The following is a 6,518-nucleotide window of genomic DNA, read 5'->3' as shown; positions in this document are numbered from 1 at the left end:
TGAATTGTTAATATTTTAACGATTCACAAAAGTCTGCTTCTAGCCATGGATGTGCTATTTCTATGGAGGTTCAGGAATTACATTGCAGTTAAAAACAATCCACAGTAAGTAAAAATGTGACACAAACAAAAAAATCACTAACAAACTGCATGGGGTTCTTCCTCAAGAACAAAATTTTAAAAAAAAAACGAGGGCATCAAAGTCTCAAAATCACACAAAAATAATTATTACCAATAATAATTTTATTGTCAACAGGACTCCAAGAAGGAACACTGTGCTCCGTAATCAATAAAGCTGAACAACAGGTTCTTAAAGAAGTAATTACTGGCACTAACTATTGAAATAGTTCATAATGTAAAGTGATTGCGATGGCATTGTGCTGTAGTAAGCCTTATTATGTTTGTGTGTGGGTCTGGTCTGTTTTATGTTACAAATCTGCCTGGTCGTAAATAATGGATGATTTTCTGCTTTTGTGTTTGAAGTTTAAGATGTATGTTATTAATTAAAATGTGTCTGCATTCATGTGTAATTACTGAAACAGAATACTGGTCACAAAATAATGAATGACCCTAATATATTCCAGTCTTTCAGCAGCTGCATTCTTTTTTAACAAGAAAACATGAGTAGTTTTAATATGCTGTCTTTTGTGTGTTTGTGTGTGTGTGTGTGTGTGTGTGTGTGTGTGAGCGTTGATCCTAAATATAAAAGATTACAAATCCTTTTTTCTCTCAGTCTGAATGACACTGAAAATGAAAAAGGTCTTAATTCGGGGGTCCAGATATGATATCAGTTCATGATTTACTGGGAAAAAAAAAAATCCACATGCTGATTAAGGATGATCTAGCAGACAAGGAGAACTGCACTCAGGAGTTGAGCCACTAATACATTTTCCACTTTAATATGAATGGCAAGACTCACATCAGCTCATCAGTATACAGTGAGGTTATTCAAGTAGGCTCTGCGGAGGGAAAAAGTGCCGCAGCTTGGTATTATTAAAATGTCTGCGCGCCTGTATTATCCATAGTGCTGTGGGCTTGTCTTATGAAGACATTATGGCTATTAAATGAGACTGTGGAACCATCCCTCTTCGTAGTTTATCACCAAGAGGCTGTGATGTGGTTTAGGAGTTGGCTTCACGAACACAAACTTGCCAGGAGTGAACTTTTGAATTCAGGTTTTGAATACATTAGAGACAAGCATCAATCCTTATTACAGCATCAAATATTTACTCCTCTGCGCTCTCATGTTTCTGCAAAAACAACAAAATCTGTGAAATTTCAAAAAAAAAAAAAGATGTTTAGCGCCGAACAAGACATCAGCGCAGATGAGAACAGATGAGGGTTGGAGCCCTGTGGATGGAGGATCGTCGTCCCCTCAGCTGCAGGGGCTCCACACTCATGTTGCCCATAACGGTAGTGAGCCAGACAGCAGCAATTATTCACCATAAAGCAACGTAGCGCTGGCTGGGAGTAAATTACTGAGAGAGCCTCGGCCAATTACTTCTTGTAATGGTGAGACAAATCTCATTTGACACTAAAACGTCCTTGCATTGAATGGAGCAATAATGAGCAAAGTCCTCGTCCCTACAAAGCAGGAGGAGGAAACACTCGTCCGTGGTGGCGATGCATCCTCTTAATTAAACATTGCATGAAGAAAGGTTTCTGACATGATTACACCAAGCTCACGGAGACTTTTATTAAAGCCTTTTAATGGTATTTTTTTCCATTATTCCTTTTGGAACCGTAATAACGCCGAGTAATTTACGCGACACGTCAACATGACAGCTGGTGGTAAAAATGACGGCTGAGGAGGTAGATTTTCTGATCGATCGGACACCCCTGGGGTACAGGAGCTGACGATATTCGGGGTGAGTTCGCGCCCTGGGTGTCATTAGAGGAACATGGCTGTGCACAAATGAAAATGTCTCCCCAAGACAACATGAGCCCTAACGAGCACTATTAATAGCACCTTTCGGGGTGTTAGCAGGAGGTCACAATCTGATGTGAACTTTAACTTTACGTGATAATTATTTGTTCAAGCTTGAAAATTACAACACAGCTACAGGTGCAGAGAGACTATTTATAACTGGAGTGGTGTTTGCTTGGTCTTATTAATAAGGGAGGGCCATTTTTCATCACACTGTAGCTGCTCAAAGAAGAGAGTTCGCCTGAAATACATCATCCGTGACAGCATCTTGCACGCCCGCATTCAAGTCGTTGTCATTTCTTTTGATATATTAGATTTTTTTAGAGTGTTTATTGGCCGATGACTGCGTCTTCTGCTCAGTGTGATTGAACCCAAGTTTGCTTTTTTCTAGAAAGCGCTAATTATATTAGCAGCAAGCTACCAATGGGTACATGGACCACGAGTGTCTCCGGCTGATCCCAGACGTCAACGGAAACTATTTTGGTCCATTGTCTTTTCTCCTCTTGTTTTCTAGAAGTTGCTAAACAGAAAGCTGCAAAATGTTCCCTCAACTTTTGCGGACACATCTTTGCTCATTTTAAATAAATGTGATTTTGAGTGGTGGTAGCCAACATAACAAAACGTAAACATATTACACACTACATAAAAAAACAAGAAAATCCTTTAAGAGTACAGAAGACGAAAGAAAAAACACAATTCTTGTACCAGCAGTTGGTTTCAGTTGCTAAGGAAACCGACATAGTTGCTATAGCAGCTGCCGTTTAGCTGTCATTGTTACAGCTGCCATCTTGTCCGACCTTTGTCAAAAGCAAAAATCAGCAGGTGTTTTTTTATCTACTTTCCAGACGCCTTTGTCAGTATGCTCTTTGTCATGTTCCTCGAGCAGGTTTTATGTTGATGCAGACTGCATCGTCGTGCAGGGGGAGGCTGTTGCTCTTTACATGAGCTTGGTCTGTAGCTATGTGTGTGTCAAAGTAACGCCCACATGGACGCCAGGACACAAACATTTACTATTCATTTAACTATTGGTTTATTTTAATGTGCTTTTCTGTTTATGCTGATTTGACACTTTTTTAGCCCAATAGCCTAACACCAGCTAACTAATTAACACTAGCTAACTTTGAACAAATCTGACAGTTTGTAAATGAAAACTGAAAATATAAATTGACAGCTTGAAACTAAGTCACCTTTTAAAGGATTTTATATGTTCTGAGCCAGGATTACTAAAGCTCCTCATTTTCACTTTCACTTACATTTTTAGTTAACATTTGGTCAACTTCAGGCACCAAAGCTTCTTGGTCAGGTTTAAAAAGGTTCATGATTTGACTTAATACCTGCAAATCTGTTGATCCATTTTGTAAGTTTCCAGGATGGTGACCTCACCAGACATTTTACCTGCAATTACTCAAACCACCACAAGAGGCCACTGGAATGATCGGCATAACTTTATCATTGATCAGAGTGGACGATGAGGTTTCTACTGCCCCTGTATGTAAATGGATGTGCAGCGATAGCAGCCACTTAATGGTCTGCTAGCGTCCAAATCAGGTGGTTGTTAATTATTTGAGCTGATGACAAAACTTCATGACTGTCATGACAATCTAAGCTGTAGAAGTCTATAACTGTGAGTCATCCAACATTTCCTATGGGGAAAAGCAAATGGGACTTTGATTTCTTTAACCAGACCATGCCGGAAATAGCTCCTCCAGCTCCCAGTAAAGGCTTTAAAGGCCAACTTTGTCTTCAACCTTTATTAGAAGTGCAGCTACACTCATATTGAGGGCAGACGTGGAACATTTCTAGGAAATGGAACCCAGCAAATATCGAGTGGAGATGTTGGAAACCGGTGAAATTATTTAACATCAGAAGCTGCAGGAAGTTTCAGCTCAGCCTACTTGCATTCTAGGAATAAATAATTCACTGTGAGTAATTTTTTAATTCAATTTTAGATTAATTCAGGGTGAATGCACATAATGGTGCAATATAAGCATGTGAGATGTTCATATAAAGCTGATTTCTGATGGTCAGTGTTAAGAAATAAGAGTCACCGAGAATAAACAAGTCCTTATGGAAGATCAAGAACTTTACCTGCATGGGAATAAAAGTACCAAAGGAGCCCAGAAGCAGGACAATCAGCTAGTTTGTGTTTCATGAAGTCTGCATTTTGAAAAAAGTCTCATGCACATTTTCGTCTGCATTTTACCGAGGTGTGTCCCAACAGATGTGTTCAAGTTGTGATCGGATAAAGTATATCGAACGCATAAGGTCTTAGCTCCTTGCAGTTCAACTGAAGTTTAATCATCCCAATATTAAACGTACTGCTTCCTAAAACAATGTAAGCTCAAACAACCACAGCTCCTCCAGAGACAAATCAATGTGCTTTATAATGGAACCATTAGCAATTGTTGCACACTCCATCCGGATGTTTGAACCTTACAATCAGACGCATAATTACCGACAATTTCTGTTGCTTCCTTAATGACAATGTCTGGAAAATTAGCTCAGTCTCACTGTCAGATAATTCAATCAATTTAAACTGTAGTTAAATAAGAATTTGTGACTAATTGTTTTATTAATGTATTTAAAGATTGCTCACTGAGACGTTACTGATCAGTTATGAGCCTCTAATAAGAACCACTTATTAGGTTGTGAAATAATGACTCTGAATGGTGTTCTACCTTGGAAGTTGTGCAATTGTTGTCATTTTTGTAATAAATATGTAGGCGTTGCAAATGTTTTAATAAGCCATGCAGTCTGTTTCAAGATTTTCTGCACCTCTTCTCCATCAACTAAGCCGTCCATTAAAGGGTTTCAGCAACTCAGACCAAAACAAATCAGCATGAGGGCAATACCTGCCGCGTTATGTTTCATTGAAGTGAGAAAGGTTGTGCAGAATGGGGTCAACAAAAAACAATCCAGCCAGAAACATTTGCCCACACTAGTACTGTAAAAAACATTGTATGGAGAGATGCTGTCAACTAGAGTAAAGTTATTTTTACTTCACATGTCTCCTTACGTGCTTGGTTGTCTGTCTCTAAGTGTAGCCCTGTGATAGACTAGTGACCTGTCCAGGGTGTCTCCTGCCTTCACCTTCAGTCAGCTGGGATAGACTCCAGCCCCCCACGACCCTAGTGAGGATTAAGCGGTGTATAGACAATGGATGGATGGATGGATGGATGTCTCCTTACCTCTGTTGATGTCTGTTCCACTCCATGAGTGTTGGTTTTCCCAGTTTGCCGGACCAGAGCGGACCCATAGAGAAACCAGATTGGCTCTTGAACAGACTGGAGTGGACCTGAATGTAGAAACAGAAACACAAAAACTGGAGTGGAACAGAGATGAGCTGGAAATAAATATACAAATAAAATAAACTCTTACACTGAGCTGAAATGAAACAAGCAAAAAACACAGAAATAAAATACTTGTTTTTTTGTTTTTTTTTAATTTGTTGGATTTTTAGGGCACTGGCTGAATGCTGGGTTATGCGTTTGCTTCCCCAGTGCATTGTGGGAGGCCACAATAAGAGGGCCAGCAGTTTCAAAGGGAGGGACTCACATGCACTGACATACACGAGTGGTTGAACCAGCTGACAGAACTTAAGAAAAGATAAGACATTCTTGTGCCAAATATTGCTCAGAAAACAAAATTACACAACATGAAAAAAAAAAATCCTTGCCTGGTAGAAAAGAAAATTACTGAGTAAAGTAGTAGTAAAGTTATATGACACATGATAATGAAATGAAACGGAGCGGAGAAGCCCAGATTACAACTCACACAGATTGAGTGTGGCTTCATTCTCTGCTAAGGACTCCATTAGTCCACCGTATTGTCACATAGCAGATAGTGGTTTGCTGCGATATTAATGACATATTTATTTTTCAATCTTCTAAATGTATAATGCACCTTTAATGAGTAAAAACACTGTTCAACTTATTAATGCCTTATAACTGACTTATAAGCATTAGAAATATCAAAAGTCAGTGCGAGATGATCAATAGCAACAATTCTTACACAGTTATATTACGTTTTTTTCAAAGCAGTGTGAGCCAAATGCCAGCTGCAGACAGCGTCTCTCTGTGCCTTTAACAGTGTGATCATCTATCTAAAAAATGGTGCTTTTGTGAGTCCCTTTAAGTCACAATGGTGCTTGATGGTGTTGTTGTACAAATATATAACATAATTAGATTGTTCAAACAGAGCTCCAAGACATAAAGAAGAGCAGAACGTAGAAGGGATGACACCCAGGAGCGTCGCCCCTCCACATGTTCCCAAACACTAAGAACAAGGCTTTGCTGAATGAGTCCGGTTTGTCAGCAGATATGGCACACTTGGTCTTTTTTAATAAGCTCTGAGCTCAACGGTACAGTTCGGTGTTAGACAGTAATGGTGCTGGGTTTGACATCGGGGTTGTTTGCTGCTCAGCAGAGACTTCCCACTATGTGCAGGGGACAAATAAACAAGCACCATGCATTTTTCAAGACTTTAAACTTGATGGAAACTGTCGATTTTATGTGAGGAATACAACTTTTTCCGTCCTCGCACATCTTTGAAAGTCTCCTGCAGCTGTGGTGCTGAGTTATTCATGGCCGCCT

The sequence above is a fragment of the Stegastes partitus genome, unplaced genomic scaffold (assembly GCF_000690725.1).
Source record: "Stegastes partitus isolate 25-593 unplaced genomic scaffold, Stegastes_partitus-1.0.2 Scaffold1309, whole genome shotgun sequence".
Classification (NCBI taxonomy): domain Eukaryota; kingdom Metazoa; phylum Chordata; class Actinopteri; family Pomacentridae; genus Stegastes; species Stegastes partitus.
This window is presented reverse-complemented; position numbering follows the sequence as displayed.